General features: G+C 38.4%; 1 protein-coding gene across 3 annotated transcripts in view; it reads left to right on the forward strand.

The window, feature by feature from the left end:
* Positions 1-16,973, forward strand: part of Abca1 (ATP binding cassette subfamily A member 1) — a 140,970-nt gene that overhangs the window by 55,565 nt on the left and 68,432 nt on the right. The window lies entirely within an intron of this gene.

Genomic DNA, 16,973 nt, shown 5'->3' on the forward strand with positions numbered 1-16,973 from the left:
TAACCAAATGATTTTTCCCTAGAATTATGTAGCATTGCTCCCAACAGCTAGTAAGAAAGAAACTTCAATCTGTAGATTAGTGTTAGGAAGCAGAGTCATATCAAGCAAAGTAGTACTGGAGAATATTTCAGAATTGCCAGATATTGCCAAGGCCTCTCACCCTGTAGATTCTTATTTATATCTGTACCTCACATAAAAATGCGTATCAGATATCAGAATGCTATTGCAGCCATCAAAATTATCTGGGATTAAGAGATGTTTTCATTAGGCACTCTCTTCTTTTTAGTTAAAAACTTACTGACTCATAGAGCAATATGTATTGGGTGCTTATAAGCATCAGCTGGACTCAATAGATATCCTCAAAAAGATGGCTTTCTAATGAGTATGCAAATATGGATTGATATTTGAAGTACTTTCGCTAGGATGAACGCACTTAGATCTAAGGAAGACTCATGTTACTGAGTGTTCATAGTATCTGTACTGTTGAGAAGATAACCCCTAGGAGTTGCTTAGGGCCATCTGGCAGCAACTTCTATTTTCTCTTTGCTCAGCGGAGTGGATTTGGGTAGGGGAGGTGAACTTGCCCTCACCTTACCTGGACTTGCCATCAGGTCCTCCCTGAAGAAGCAGAACATAGCTTTCCCAGAGAGAGGACAGAAGTCTATGTGGGGACCTCTCTCTGCTGCTGCCCACAAAACCTCTACTGTGTTTGGGATTGCAGGAAGGGGCCATAATAGTGGCTCAGCACATTTTGGCCAGAACAATTTATTTGCTTCTATTGTTAAGGTTCTGGCTGGTTATTTTATCTATTGCTGCAACAAATTCCCACATACTCAGGAGCTTAAAATCACACACTTACTATCTCACACTTCTGAAAGCCAGAAGTCTAGGCTTCCCTGGGTTTAATTCTTAAGAGTCTTATGAGGCCGAAATCAAGATGTTCAAGGGGCTGTGTTCTTTTTTCTTTTTCTTTTCTTTCTTTTTTTTTTTTTTGATGGTAGTACTGGGGATTGAACCAGGGTCTTCTCACTGAGGTACATGCCCCACCTGTTTTATGTTTTATTTTGAGACATGTTCTCACTAAGTCGCTAAGTTGTACAGGCTAGGGCTCAAATTTGTGATCCTCCTGCCTCAGGCTTCCAGAGTGCTAGGATTACAGGTGTGTGCCACTATACACGAGTTGTGTTCCTTTTTGGGAGTTCTGAAAATGAATCACTTTCAAACTCATTTAGGATATCAGCCAAGTTCAGTTTCTTGCAGTTACAGGATTGAAATCCCTCTTTCCTTGCTTGCTGTCAGCTGGAAAGGGGAAGGAGATCTTTGCTTCTAGAGGTACCAGTGTTTCTCCTCGTCTTTTCTGTGGTCCTTGTTCAGCATATGGATTAAAGCTGTCTTACAGTTTAAATCTTTCACTTCTCCTTCTGCCACATCTCTCTGCCTCCAGTAAGAGAAAGTTATGCTGTTAAGGGCCCATGTGATTAGACTGCCCATCAAGATAATCCAGGATAATCTCTTTATTTTAAGGTCCATAACATTAATTATATTTACAAGGTACATTTTGCCCTGTAATGTAATATATTCGTAGATTTCAGAGATCAGGGTGAACATTGTTCACCTGTCACAAGTGTTTTTTGAGTGGAGGATAGATTTCATTATGACTTTGAGGTCTCCCCTCAGTACCCTAGGCTTTTATTGATCTCTTTCCAGCTCTCTGTCTTTTCTTGCCCATATCCTTAGAGTGACTCTAATGCAAAATAAACATTACCTGTTAGGGTTTTTAATGTACAAATCACAGAGAGGTGGGGAGGACAGAATCTCTGAGCAAGGCATGAGATAGTGATCCAACTAAATCAGTGAATCTTTATTGCATGTCTTCTTTGTACCAGGCACTGTTTTAGGCACTGGAGTTTCAACGATGGGCAGTGTACATGAGATGCACATGTGTGGAGCTGTCATTCCGGTGGGTCCTCTGAACCAGATTTAAGGCAGAGCCTGGCCATTTGAGGAATTCTTCATAGGTTCTGAGGCTGGGGAGTTAGGGCTGTACTCCCATCTGGGTTTCATTGATGACTTCCCAGGCTGCTCCCCACCAGCATTCCTTGCCAGCATGGGACACTGTAAGAGGTAGTGGGAAGATTTGTGGGATTGGAGTTAACTAGGTTTGGGCATTAATCCTGGCTCATCATGGTCTCAGTGATGTGAAAATGGTGTCTGATCTTTGAGGTTGCACGGACAGGCATACAGATTTGTCTCCATTTGAATAATGCCCTGGATATCACGCATAAAATTGTGCGCTTAGATTATCTTGCTCTGATGATAACTTCAGCCTTAAAGGGAGAGTGCTCTCTTGGGAACACAGTACTCCCTGAATGTCTTCTGATGTATGTAGCACATTCCTACCAGCGTGGAATGTTCCCTGAGGTCCCCCTAAGGCTGTGATCTTCCAGCTGGGCTAATGCAGACTAAATGGGCAGATGGGTGAGAGGTGAACAAAGTCATCTTAATCTTTAAAGGTCTGGTTAACTCCTTGACTCTTAGACTTGGATTCGGAGTACAGTGGAGGCTTTGTGTTATCTTTTACCTCATGGCTTTTTAGGGATACATACTTCAACTTGTTACAAATAGTCCTAAAGCATTTGTGTAGGTTTCTGCAGAGGAGGACACTTGCATTTCCTTTCCACTTGCCTGAAATTCAGACATTTGTCAGAACTGTCAGTTTTGTTTGGTTTTATTTGATTTTCCTGCCACCTGTTTACAAAATACGGTTTCTCCCTGTAAGCAATCCACATCCTCAACATTTGATATTCAGTGCAGTGCCCCGCTGTGCAGATTTACTGTTCAGCCTCTATGTTTACCTAATTCCTGTAAGAAAAGGAGAGCACAGAACCCAGGGATACATTTGTGAATTTAGCATTGTGCTAATATGACTACTCAATTCCATCTGCACAGATATTTTTGCTTTATACTGGTTTTTCTAAAAAGTGTTGCTGTTTATAAGATGAAGGTTTGATTTCTGTTCTGAATTATGCTAATACACATATTTAACCATGTTTAGAAACAGCATAAAAATGATGTATTTTGAATACATCAAATTTAGAAGTAAATATTGTTAAATTGTTTTTAAAAGATTAGTAACTTCCTCACCCATGACTTTTATAATTTCCTACTTTAATGTAAAAAATTAAAATGTTCTCCAAAAGAAATCTTTATTGTCATGTAAATCATTGGAAATAGGCAGTTATTGCTTCTGGGTCTGATGGTCTCTGCACCTGGTATGAGGCTTATTGGTCTTCAGTTTGAACTAAAACGTATTAATCTGATCCCTGAATTGGATTTTCTGCATATGGGCAAAATAAGTAGAGATTTACATCCACTTCATGGAGGTATTTAAAGGAAGTTTGAAATATTGCAATGATAAATTTGTCACATGCATCTGCGGGAGGGAAACAAAATTGGCTATTGTGTTGGAAACACTATTCAAACACACACACACAGCTTCTTAGTTGTAGAGTCTCTGGGAAATTTGCATGGGGATAGGAATTTTATAAATTGAAATAGTTTTCAATTGCATTTTAATTTCATGGATGTTTTGTCCTCTAGTTCTATTTGTCTGTGAATTCTAGTGTATTAGTAATAATTCTTTTCCAGCCCTCATTTTATAATCTATAAACAAGAGTCCTAATTAGTGCCATGCACGGGGCTGGGAAGGCAGCGATAGGATACTGTGTAAGGTATTGATCTCTCTGAATATCTGTTCTGGTGCAGACTGGATGGGCCACACCAGAACAGGAGCAGATGGTGTGTAGGGACAAGGTGCTCTGATAGATGTTTGTGCAGACCCTGGCAGGGCCTTACAGGTTCTTAAAGAGTCAGAACAAAACTACCCTCTACTTAGGGATTATATCAGTTAGCCTTCCCCTTGCTGGATATAATACTCAATACCCACAACTTAAAGGAAGAAAGGTTTAATTTGGCTCATGGTTTTAAGGGGATTCAGTCCATGCTCAGCTGGCTCCATGGCAGAAACATCAGGATGGGAAGGCATGGTAGAGCAAAGCTTATAAGTTCATGGTGGCTGGGAAGCAGAGCAGCCAGAAGGCAAAGAGTGAAGAACCAGATATAGACCCCAAAAGCACCCCTTCATGAGCTGCAGACAGACCTAGAAATGTGTTTCAACAGTCTTGTGGGTAGAAGAGACCCAGCATAGCAAAAGCAATTATGGGCAACTGCAACAAGCAAGAGGCATCATGATCCCAGATTTCAAGTTATACCATGAAGCTACAGTCATAAAAACAGTGTGGTACTGGCACAAAAACAAATATGCTCATCAGTGGAACAGAATAGAAGATGAAGAAACAGCTTTGGGCGTATTAAGTCATATGATCATTGACAAAGGGGCCAAAAACATGCTGGAGGAAAGAGCCTTTTTAACAAATGGTGCTGGGAAAACTGGTTACACACATACAGAACATTGAATCTAGACCCATATTTATCACCACGCACCAAAATAAAATCAAAATAGATCAAAGACTTAGATATTAAAACAGAAATACTTAATCTGCTGGAAGATAAAAATAGGTAGAACTCTTGAAGACAGACAGGAAAGGACTTCTAAACAAAACTCTAGTTGCACAAGAAATGGCATCAAGAATCAACAAATGGGATTATATTAAATTTTAAAAGCTTCTTCACAGCAAAGGAAACAGTCAGTAAAGAGACAACCTACAGAATGACAAAAAATGTTGCTAGCTACTCCTTAGACAGAGGACTAATGTCTAGAATTTATAAAGAATTCACTTCCCCCTTCCCCAATAAAAGATCCAGTCAAAAAATAGGCAATTGAAATGAATAGATACTTCTCAGAATACGTACAAATGGCCAAAAATGTATGAAAAATGCTCAACATCTCTGGCCATCAGAGAAATGAAAATTAAAACAACATCGACATTCTTACTCTAGAAGAATGGCTATCTGCAAGAAATCAAATAATAACAAATGCTGGTGAGACTGAAGGGGAAAAGGAACCCTTCTATATTGTTGATGGGAATGTAAACTGATCCAATCACTATGGAAATCAATATGGAGATTCCTAAAAAACTAAAATGAGAAATTCCATTTGACCCATTTATTCCCATTCTAGGTATCTTCCCAAAAGAGTTAGAGAGATTATATCACAGTGACATATATATATATATATATATATATATACACACACCCATGTTCATAACAGCAAAACTCATAATAACTAAATCTTGGAAGTAGCCTATATATCCGTCAACAGATGAATGGATAAAGAAAACATGGTATTTATACATAATAGAATACCACTCCTCTGCCATAAGTAAGGAGAAATTTGAGACATTTGTAGGAAAATATATGTTAAGTGAAATAAATCAGACACACAAGCTTAAATACTGCATAACTTCTCTGATATGAGAAACCCAAAGTATAAGTAATTTTAAAAAACAAACTAAAAGATAGACAATAGGAAATAGGAAGATAGATCTTTTGCATATGGGAAGGGGATCTAGACATGGAGGGAGGAGGATAGAGAGAAGGGGAAAGGGAACAAAAAGAATGAAGACATTTAAGTACATGTACCTATCCCGAGATGAATGTAAACATTATATACCACCAACATGTACTATAAAATTTTAAAGCAAAAAAAAAAAAAATCCCTCAGCAGATCTTAAAGCCAATCAAATTGACTATAAAACTGAACTATCAAGAGGGACCTAAAGAATAGATGTTAGCCAGATAAGGAACAGGGAATGAAATATTCTAGGCAAGGACATGGCATGCACATGGGTACCAACAGAGGAAGGAAAAGAATATGAGTGGCATTTAGGGGACCAGGACGGATGAGAGTGGAGTGAATGTAGCTCTGGGAAGTTTAATGGGAAAAGAAATGGTGATACGTGATGTGGCAGAAAAGGGACCAGGTCAGTGGAGGCAGATTTAGGAGCCATGGATCTGGGCCTCATCCTTAGTGACATGATGAGGTAGATACAAAACAGAGTATTTCTGTGATTTGATTGGCCTTTGAAGCAGGACTCAGTCCAGCCCATCTCTGAACCTACTGATGTGCTTCTCTTCTTTTTAGCTTTTCTTCTGCAAACATTATTGGGTGTCTAGCGGTGATGTGCTAGGAACAGTGCTAGACACTGAGCTTAAATAAAACATGAACTAAAAATTCAAAGCCAAATTGACTCTTCTAAGTTGTTGCCTTTTAGAATTTTTCAGTCTTTACTTACCTATTAAGCTAGTGAGGATGGAAAGAATATAATTAAGTCATCTGTTAGACCTAGAAAGGATGGGGCACTGTTATGACTTTAGGCAATATTGCTTTGTTATAATTAGCGCATTTTGCAGAAGTTGGGTGTGAAATTTGGAGTAATACAATAAGCATTTGTATATTCTTCCTCTGATAATGTGATATTTAGTGGTGATCTAGACATAATGAACAACACATGAAGTCCTATTAGCTTAACATAGAAAGTACAGTTCCTAACTAAAAGTTTTATTTTTCGTCTCCCATTTCTTTACTCCATATAAGAAAATAATTTACTTCTTGTGTGCTGTGAGAACCTATATGACTTCATAGCCAAAATAATATTTTTGGTTAGGGAAAATGATAGTAAGCATTCCAAACTGTAAATTATTGATGGGTGCATTTTGGGAGTACGATTTGGCAAGTTCTGTCTTTGTCTGGAGACTTGAGCAGAATACAGTAAATAGTATGCACAAACACATGATTCTCGGCTTCATTTGTGGTCTAGTTTCAAGGCATGAATTATTTCCTGGGGTTAATTTTATTCAAGGACATTAGATGTCTTTTAGATCTGATATGTACTCAAGCAAAGTATAGCCTTTACTCTTCCTTCATTTCTACCCAACTATCTTCCCTTCTTTATCTTTCATTGAATTAAGAAAGAAAATTAGGACGTATTTCAAGCATTAAAAGGTACAGAGAATAACATGAAGAGCAAACAAGGAATTGTTGAACTTGTGTCAGATTCTGCTCAAGAAATAAAAATAATAGATTCATCTGCTCATCTGCTGCTGTTGTATATCCCTCTCTCTTTCCTTAAAGATAATGCCTATCTTGGAGTTGCACGTCTTATACTCTGTACCACATATACTTACATTCTGTCAGTTGTGATACATACTATTGACTTAACTCTGTTAACATTATATAAATGTACATTTGGTTTGCTACTTTTCTTGTTTATTCAATATTATGTTTGAGATTTATCAATGTTGATATATGTAGCATGTGGTAAATTTTAAATGCTGCATAATATTCCATTTATGCTAAAGTTTTAAAAATTCATTGGCTTGTTTTTTAAGTTAATGTTATCTTTTTTTTTGGTACCGGGGATCGAACTCAGGTCCTTGCACTTGCACAGCAGGTGGCGAAGTTAATGTTATCTTTTGATGCACAGTTTTTAACTTTTAAAATGTAGATTCATTTGTTTCTCCTTTTTGTTCTGGGATTTTTACATTTTTATTAATAAAGTGTACCCCATTCTAAGTTTGTATTTTATATTATTTTCTCCTGTGTGTTTTAGACTTTAATTTTTATTTGTTCAACCAAGAATTCATTTTTGTATTGTGAAGTAAAATGGAAAATATATTTAAATTTTCTTATTAATAAGAACAGAGAGTTATATAGGGATAGTTATTGAATAGCTTATTATCCTTTTCCTGTCAGTTTGAAATACTAATTTTGCTGATTTGCATCAGTCTCTTCTCTGTATTTCCAAGCAGAGAAAGGTAAAGTGAAATCTTGGACAAAATATCTATATATTGTAATCCATGCTTAAAACTTGATGTTGAGTTTGAATTGTGTGTGGGTTTTTTTAACCCTGTAATGTCTGTCTGTCTGTCTGCATCTATCTATCTATCTATCTATCTATCTATCTATCTATGTATCTATCTCCGACACTTGAACATGGACATTTGTTTGAACTGATTGCTCATTGCCAATACTGCTAAATAATATTGAATATTTATTCTTAAATAAATGGCTAGTGTAAGTCCTTACAGTGGCATTGATTGCTGTACCTATTACTTATGGATGGAGTCAGCAGTGCTTTTGTTAGAGATCAAAACTGAAATCAGTCAGTCAAACAAGCCAAAGAGACCAGAGACCAGTCAGTCAAACAGACCAAAGCATGGACTATTGACAGAAAAGTCTTATCATAAGACATGGTTTACATAAAGGTCTGATGCCCAAGGCAGATTTAATGGAGTCTTTGTGTTTATATCTATGGTGAATTGCACTCATGGGATAAATAGTCATATAGTAGGCCCTGTTCCATATATGAAGTTTTGCTGAATTGTAAACTTCTAAAACAAGAAGCATAAGCTTGTCCAAAAGTTCAGAAATTTAAATTGAAAAACTTGAAGAAAAATCATTACCTATGAAGTTGTAAATCTATTCAGATGGAGAAAACACATTGTAAAATGACAGGAAGTGCTCACTGATTTGTGTCCTTCAGGGGACAGGTGACTAGCAGTGGTGACAGTGGGCCATTGTTGGGTCTAAGGTTCTCAGAAACATCTTTTGCATTTGGAGACTTACACACCTGATTGGTGTGACACACTGGCCTCACAAGTGGTTGGCATCATCTTGGAGTCTACTTGGGGACAGTTGAGCTGATCAGGTTCTCTTCACTGCTTCCCAGTTGGAAGCAGGTGGTAATGTGTGGTGTGTGGGATGCACACACACCGCATTTGTGCAAAGGATACTGTGGAAGGGAGACTCTGTGAACATGGCACAAAAATACTCCCCGTGGCACACTTGAATTCGCATTGAAATTAAGGGTGTGTGTGTCACACATATACTTGCTCAAACATAATAAATTTTCCTTCAGGTTTTTAATTTAAATGTCAACTTTGGGATAATGTATGTGTGAGAAACATATGTGTGTTTATGTACGTGTGTGTACTATACCAGTGCACATGTATGTATGTATGCACAAAAAATAAGTGGATCAAATATTTGATCTTCTTAACCTTGTGTTTTGTTTCCCAGTTTGGCAAATACTGAGTGAAAGTAAAGGATTATGGGGGAGAGAAAGAAATTTTACCCCAAGCTGGTAGGAATTAGGATGAGGACATCTTTACCTTGCAGTGAGAAATATTTATAATTTTAGAAAAAGCACATTGGAGTATGGCTGATGTGATGTGAGATGTTTACTCTCTCTGACTAGTGGAGGAAGAACTAACAAGATAAAAAGATACAAACAAGATAACAAGATAAAAGTTCAAGAGCTAGCCAAGAAGCAGGAGGAGAATATTTGTCTGGTAAGAGCTAGAAACTATGCAGATGGGAGCCCTCCAGTGTTATAGTAGGCTTTTGAGGAAGGAAAGAAAAGGGCAGAGGATGGAGTGGTTTATAATTATGAGGACTTCCTATGTGCCAGGCACCATGCAAGGCACTTTGTATATGTCCTGTAGTTCAGTGCTCATGAAAACTCTGAAGTATGTGCCCAACATTATTAGCTCTGCTGTTTATTGAGGATATGGGAGTAGGGCGACTCAAGTCATTTGCTCAGGTGACAAGAGAAAATTGTAAGAATCTTATTTCTATTTAGACTTGGTAAAAGGAATGTATCAGCAACCATATTTTAAGCTTTGAAAATTTGCAGTAAGTGAATTGGACTCCTTTTGTTTGTCATGAGTGTTGTTTTCACTGTGCATTCCTGAACACTTCATACTTTGGTTCTTATGGTAAACACAGCACTTTGCCTTTGGTAGCTTTCACCTCTTAATTTGTGAGAATTCCCTTTGCTCAAAGTTTTTGATAGGGTCAGTTTCTAGTGTGGTAATCTTTCTAGTGTGGTAGACCAAAAGACAGCAAAAAGCAAACACCCTAGAGTTTTTTTCATGACTTACTGTCTCTGAAAGGATAATTATTGACACAGTCTGTGAGTTGTGTCACAGAAATCTTATGTGAAACCGTAGGTCCCTCTTGGGGCTGTGAATGTGGGAATATTCCCATAGTCATTCTGGAAGAGCCCAGAAATCAGTCTGGGCAAGTTCTTCATAGAACCTTCGGGCAGATTTCTCAGAAATGCACATTCAGGATTATGCCTGGATATTGTGGTGATTATGATGATGATAATTTAATCTTCTGCATTTAGTGTTCTTTTTAAAAGAATACATCCAGATTGCTACTTCTCAGAGATAGTTACATCGACTTCCAGCTATATTCTGTGTAGTCCTTGTTCAAATTTCATGGCAATCTCTGAATGACAAGTATCAAAAGAGTCCAATTTTCTCTACACTGTGTATGATATGATGTGGAATAAAGCAAAGCTCATAGATGTACCTAGAAAAGATACATTTTCCTTCGAGCACCTCCCCAGAGATTTTATTATTTGACTAATAAGAATGATGAAATTTTATATGTAGTTCATTTTTCCCTTTTGGAAGCCTGAAAGCTCAGAACTAAATTTGAGGCTCTGTTACTTTAAATTCTGGCTTAGGTACCTATGCATTGTTGTTCATTCTTCAGGCTTTCAATCTTAATTTTTCTTTCCCTTTGACCTAATTATTTTTTATATTTACTGCACAGTTAGGTGGTACGAAATAGAAACTAAAGATCTGAATTGGTTAATATAAAGATTTGTGCAAAACTAGATATAAAAACAAATGTTCTCTGTTAAATTTCAAGGGTTAAAAACAGTGCTGAACAGAGTGGGGAGAATTCCTTCTTCCTCTACTTGTAATAGCTGTAAACTATACATTTCCTTCCTTGTTTATGAGCCATCATGAAGTTGTTTCTCAAGGCCATTCTTACAGAATGTGTCTTACAGAATCTAGACAGAGTTGAAACTTGGTTGTCAGAATTGTATGAACATATACCATGTGAGATATTTTTATCTATTGCATAGTAACTGGCTTTAAATATATATTCCTACAGCATTTACGCCATTAATGAAAGAATTATAAATTCTTTTTTTTATTAAATTCTTTTATTGGTACACTGTAGGTATACAACACAATTACATTTCTCATTGGGAATTGTACCTTTATATAATGCATCTTGGTTCTTATTTTTTCCCCATTCCTAGCCCTCCCTTCACCCCCTTCACCCTCCCCTATTTACAAAGACCTTATTTCCATTTTTTCCATTTCTCATCATTTTTCCTTTCCCTTCTTTCCTTTCCCTTGCCCCTCCCATTATCCCTACCCCTTTGGACCTTATTTTCCTATTTTGCATTATCAATTATTCATTCTAATCATTGGTACAGTTTAGGTATACAATATAATGACATTCATCATTGGAAATTTGCACCTTTACATGGTCTCTCTTGGTTCTTATTTTTCACCCTTGCCCAGCCCTCCCTTCAACCCCTGCATTCCTCCCTATTTACAAAGATTTTGTTCCTATTTTTCCATTTTCTCATATTAATCCTATTCCCTTCTATCCTTTCCCCTAGCCCTCCCACTTCTTTCCCCTTTGCCGCTTTACTTGCTATTTCACATTAACTATTATACATTTAGTCCTTATTTACACTTTCAGTTTCTCACACCAGAGAAACTATTCGGTATTTACACATGTGTGTCCTATTTATTTCACTTAAGAGTGTTGCCTCAATGTGCATCCACTTAGCTATAAATGAAATTAGTTTCTCATTTTTTATGGCTGAGTAGTATTCCATTTTATTAAAAAAACACATTTTCTTTATCCAGTCTCCAGTTGATGGGCATTTGGGCTGTTTCCAAGTTTTAGCTATCACAAACTGTGCTGCTATGAACATGGTTGCACATATATCACTGTGGTATGATTCTTTTAATTCTTTGGGGAAGATCCCCAGCAGTGGAATAGTGGGATCAAATGGGACTTCCAGTCCTAGTTCTTTGCGATATCTCCACATTGATTTCCACAGTGGTTGCACCAGTCTACACTCCCACCAGCAGTGGAGCAGGGTTCCTCTTTCCCCACAGCCCCGCCAGCATTTGTTATTGGTTGATTTCATGATAGCAGCCATTCTTTCTGGAGTGAGGTGGAATCTCAGCATTGTTTTCATTTGCATCTCTCGAATGACCAGTGATGTTGAACATTTTTTCATGTATTTATTTGCTGTTTCTACTTCTTTGTCTGAGAAATGTCTGTTCATTTCAGATGCCCATTTTTGGATTGGGTCTTTAAGTTTGGGAGGTCTGATCTTTTTAAGTTCTTTATAGATTCGAGATAGTAGACTTCCTCTTCCGAGGAAGAGCAGGTGAAGATTTTTTCCCACATTGTAGGTTGTCTCTTCACACTGCTGGTGGTTTCTCTTGCTGTGCAGAAGCCTTTTAATAAGAAGAGATCCGACTTGTTGATTATTTGTGCTAGTTCACGGGCAACTGAGGTTTTGTTCATAAAATCTTTTCCTACACCGATGTCTTCAAGGGTTCTACCTAACTTGTGTTCCAACTGGTTCAGAATTTCTATTTGAATATTTAGATCTTTAATCCATTTTGATTTTAGTTTAGTGCATGGTGAGAGATATAGGTCTAGTTTTAATCTTTAACAAGTTGAAGCCCAATTTTTCCAGCACCATTTATTAAAGAGACTATCTTTCCTCCAGTGAGGGTGTTTGGCTCCTTTATTGAAGATGAGATGGCTGAGTGTGTCTGGTGTTGTTTCTGCATCTTCTAATCTGTTCCACTGGTCCTCAGGTCTGTTTCTTTGCCAGTACCATGCTGTTTTATCACAGTAGCTTTGTAGTATAGTTGCAGGTTGGGGATTGTGATACCCCCTGCCATGTCTCTGTTACCTAGAATTGCTTTTGCTATTTTGGGTCTCTTCTTGCTCCAAATGAATTTGTGGATTGTTTTCTCAAGGTCCATGAAGTATGCTGCTGGGATCTCAATTGGAATTGCATTAAATCTATATAGCAGTTTTGAAAGTATGGCCATTTTCACTCTATTAATCCTTCCTACCCAGGAGCAGGGGATGTCTGTCCATTTTCTGATATCATCTTCAATCTCTCTTTTCTGAGTGCCATAGTTTTCAGAGAAGAGGTCTTTGATTTCTTTTGTTAGGTTGATTCCTAGGTATTTCAGTTTTTTGGATGCTATTGTGAAAGGAATTATTTGCCCTATTTCCCTCTCAGTGACTCTGTCATTGGTGTAGAGGAAAGCTATTGATTTTTGTGTGTAGCCCTTGTAACCAGCTACTTGACTGAATTTGGTTATTAAGTCTAGACGACTTTTGGTGGAGTTCTTGGGGTCTTCTATATAGAGTATCATGTCATCTGCAAATAATGACAATTTGACTTCTTCATTTCCTATCTTTATTCCTTTTATTTCTTTCTCTTGTCTAATTGCCGTGGCTAATGTTTCCAGAACTATATTGAACAAGGGTGGTGATAGTGGACATCCTTGTCTTGTTCCTGATTTTAGTGTGAAGGATTTCAGTTTTTGACCATTTAGTATGATATTGGCTGTTGGTTTTTCATAGATGGCTTCTATCAGTTTGAGGTAGAGACCATCTATTCCAATTTTTTGTAGGGTTTTTATCATAAAGGCATGTTGGATTTTGTCAAATGCTATTTCTGCATCTATGGAGATAATCATATGGTTTTTGTCCTTGGCTCTACTGATATAGTGTATTACATTGATTGATTTGTGTATGTTGAACCATCCCAGCATCCCTGGGATGAATCCCACTTGATCAGGGTGTATGATCTTCTTGATGATCTCCTGCATTCTGTTTGCCAGTATCTTATTAAGGATTTTTGCATCTATGTTCATTAGTGAGATTTTCCTATAGTTCTCCTTTTCGGTTGGGTCTTTCTCTGCTTTGGGGATCAAGGTGATGCTTGCTTCCAGGAATAAATTTGGGAGTATTGCTTCCCTTTCAATTTCATTGAAGAGTTTAAACAGTAGTGGCAGCAGTTCCTCTCTAAATGTCTTGTAGAATTCAGCAGTGAAGCCATCAGGGCCTGGGCTTTTCTTAGTTGAAAAGTTTTTAATTACATTTTCAATTTCATTGGTTGATACTGGGTTGTTCAGAATTTTTAGGTCTTCTTCTTTCAACTTTGGTAATTCATATGTATCTAGGAATCTGTCCATTTCTTCTGTGTTGTCCATCTTATTGGCGTATAGGTTCTGGAAGTATGTATTGATGATCCTCTGAATTTCTGCTGGGTCTGTTGTAATTTCACCCTTTTCATTCCTAATTGCATGGATTTGGGCCTTTTCTTTCCTTTTTCTGACAAGGTTGACTAAAGGTTTGTCAATTTTGTTGATTCCTTCAAAGAACCAACTCTTGGCTTCATTGATTTTTTTGTATCGTTCTCTTAGTCTCCATTGCATTGATTTCTCCTCTGATCTTTATAATTTCCTCCCTTGTTTGAGCTCTAGGGTTGTCCTGTTCTTCTTTTTCTAGAAGCTTGAGGTTCAGCCTCAGGTTGTTTAATTGGGCTCGTTCTGTTTTCCTAATATGTGTATTCACTGCTATGAATTTCCCTTGTAAGACTGTTTTCCTTGTGTCCCATAGATTCCGATATATTGTATTGTCATTGTCATTTAATTGAAGGAACTATCTGATTTCTTCTTTAATTTTCTCTGTGACCCATTGGTTATTCAGAAGTGTGTTGTTCAATTTCCATGTGTTTATGAAATTTTTTGAGTTTCTTTTGCTGTGGATCTCCAATTTCATCACACTATGGTCTGATAATATACAGGGCATAACTTCAATTCCTTTGCACGTACTTAAACATGTTCTATGTGTGAGTATGTGGTCTATTTTGGAGAATGACCCATGTGCAGCTGAGAAGAATGTGTATTCTGATTTTGTGGGGTGGAAGACTCTGTAAACATCTGTTAAGTTCATTTGTTCAAGAGTTCGATTGAGTTCTAGTATTTCATTACTTATTTTTTGTCTAGTTGATCTATTTGTGACAGTAGGGTGTTGAGATCCCCCACTACAATTGTATTAGTGCATATATGACTTTTCATGTCCATTAGTATTTGTTTTATATAGTTGGGTGCACTAGTGTTTGGTGCATAGATATTTATGATTGTCATCTCTTCCTGTTGGATTCTTCCCTTTACAAGGATGTAGTGTCCTTCTTCATCTCTCTTAATCAGTGTTAGTTTGAAATCTACTTGATCTGCAAAGAGGATAGCTACTCCTGCTTTTTGGGGGGTTCCTGTCACATGGAGTATTGTTTTCCACCCTTTAACTTTCAGTCTATGAGTTTCCTTTTGAATGAAGTGTGTTTCTTGTATGCAGCATATTGTTCGATTTTGCCTCTTGACCCATTCTGCCAGTCTATTTCTTTTGATTGGTGAATTGAGACCATTAATGTTGATGGTTATAACTGAAACATATTGACTTGTCATTGCCATGACTTTTCCTTTTTGTTGGGTTCTCCCCCTTTACATTTAATTTCTTGTCATGCCAGATGGGTTCATTCTGCTTTGCTTCCTGGGGTTGTGGTCCTCAATGTCTGTTCCTAGGATATTGTGTAAAATTCTTCGGAGTGCTGGTTTGGTATTCACGAAGTTCCTATGGTGCTCTTTGTCATGAAAGTATCTTATTTCTCCATCCATTTTGAAAGATAGTTTTGCAGGGTACATGAATCTGGGTTGGAGGCTGTTTTCTTTTAGGGCTTGGAATACATCACTCCAAGCTCTTCTTGCCTTGATGGTTTGTGTTGAGAAGTCTGCTGTGACTCTGATGGGCTTTCCTTTGTATGTGATTTGTTTCTTTTCTCTGACTGCTTGTAGAACTTTGTTCTTCTGTTGAGTTTCTGGAATCTTAACAATTATATGCCTATGTGTAGATTCTTTTTGATCAAGGCTATTTGGAGTCCTATATGCCTCACTTATCTGTATGTCAAGCTCTTTTCCCCTGCTTGGGAAGTTTTCTGCCATTATTTCTGTGAAGAGATTTTTTATGTCATCTGCACTCTCTCCTGTTTCTTCATTGAGCCCAGTCAGTCTTATGTTATTCTTCTTTGGATCATCTACCAGCTGCTGGATCGATTTCTCATGTTCCTGTATAATTTTGAACCAATTTTTCTTTTCCTGGTCACTAATTGCAATGTTATCTTCTATATCTGAAATTCTGTCCTCACATTGACTTATTCTGCTGTGTAGACTTTCAGTGGAGTTTTTCATGTCCTGGAAATCTATTTGCATCTGTTTTATGGATTCCATTTGTTTCCTGTGTTGGGATTCCATCATGTTCCTGAGCTCCTCTCTAGATTTATTAATCATGTCTTGCACTAGGGGCACAATTTCTCCTGTTATCTGAGAAATTATTTCTGATTTCGATTTTTCCAGATCCCCTTTTGTTGCCAGTTCATTGGGTCCAGGTGGTTGAGTATCAGAGTGTTCCATCTTATTTCCCTTTGGGGTTGCTGTAGGTGATCTGGAAGTCTGGTTTTGAGACTTATTTATGTGTTTTCTCATTTCAACTGGGGTGGGGGGCTGTTGGCGCCTGCACGGATTGCCTCCTCTGAGCTGGGAGAGGTGGGACAGGGGCCGAGAGCAGCGGTAGGGCTGGTGGCCCAAAAGCCCTTTCCTGTGGGCTGGGAGCAGCGGGAGGGATGGTGGCGGTGAAGCCCCTTCCTCTGGTCCAGGAGCAGTGGGATGGCAGCTCAGAAGCCCCTAGGTCTGGGCCGCGTATGGTGGGAGGGATGCTGGCCCAGAAGCCCCTTCTTCTGGGCCTGGAGTGGTGGGACAGAAGGTGGCCCAAAAGCCCTTTTCTCTGGGCTGGGAGCAGCGGGAGGGATGGTGGCAGTGAAGCCCCTTCCTCTGGTCCAGGAGCAGTGGGATGGCAGCTCAGAAGCCCCTACGTCTGGGCCGCGTATGGTGGGAGGGATGCTGGCCCAGAAGCCCCTTCTTCTGGGCCTGGAGTGGTGGGACAGAAGGTGGCCCAAAAGCCCTTTCCTCTGGGCTGGGAGCAGCGGGAGGGATGGTGACCGGGAAGCCCCTTCCTCTGGACCAGGAGCAGTGGG

The sequence above is a fragment of the Heterocephalus glaber genome, unplaced genomic scaffold (genome assembly GCF_053883595.1).
Source record: "Heterocephalus glaber isolate CG9 unplaced genomic scaffold, H.glaber_assembly_v1.0 deba00001481, whole genome shotgun sequence".
Lineage (NCBI taxonomy): Eukaryota > Metazoa > Chordata > Mammalia > Rodentia > Bathyergidae > Heterocephalus > Heterocephalus glaber.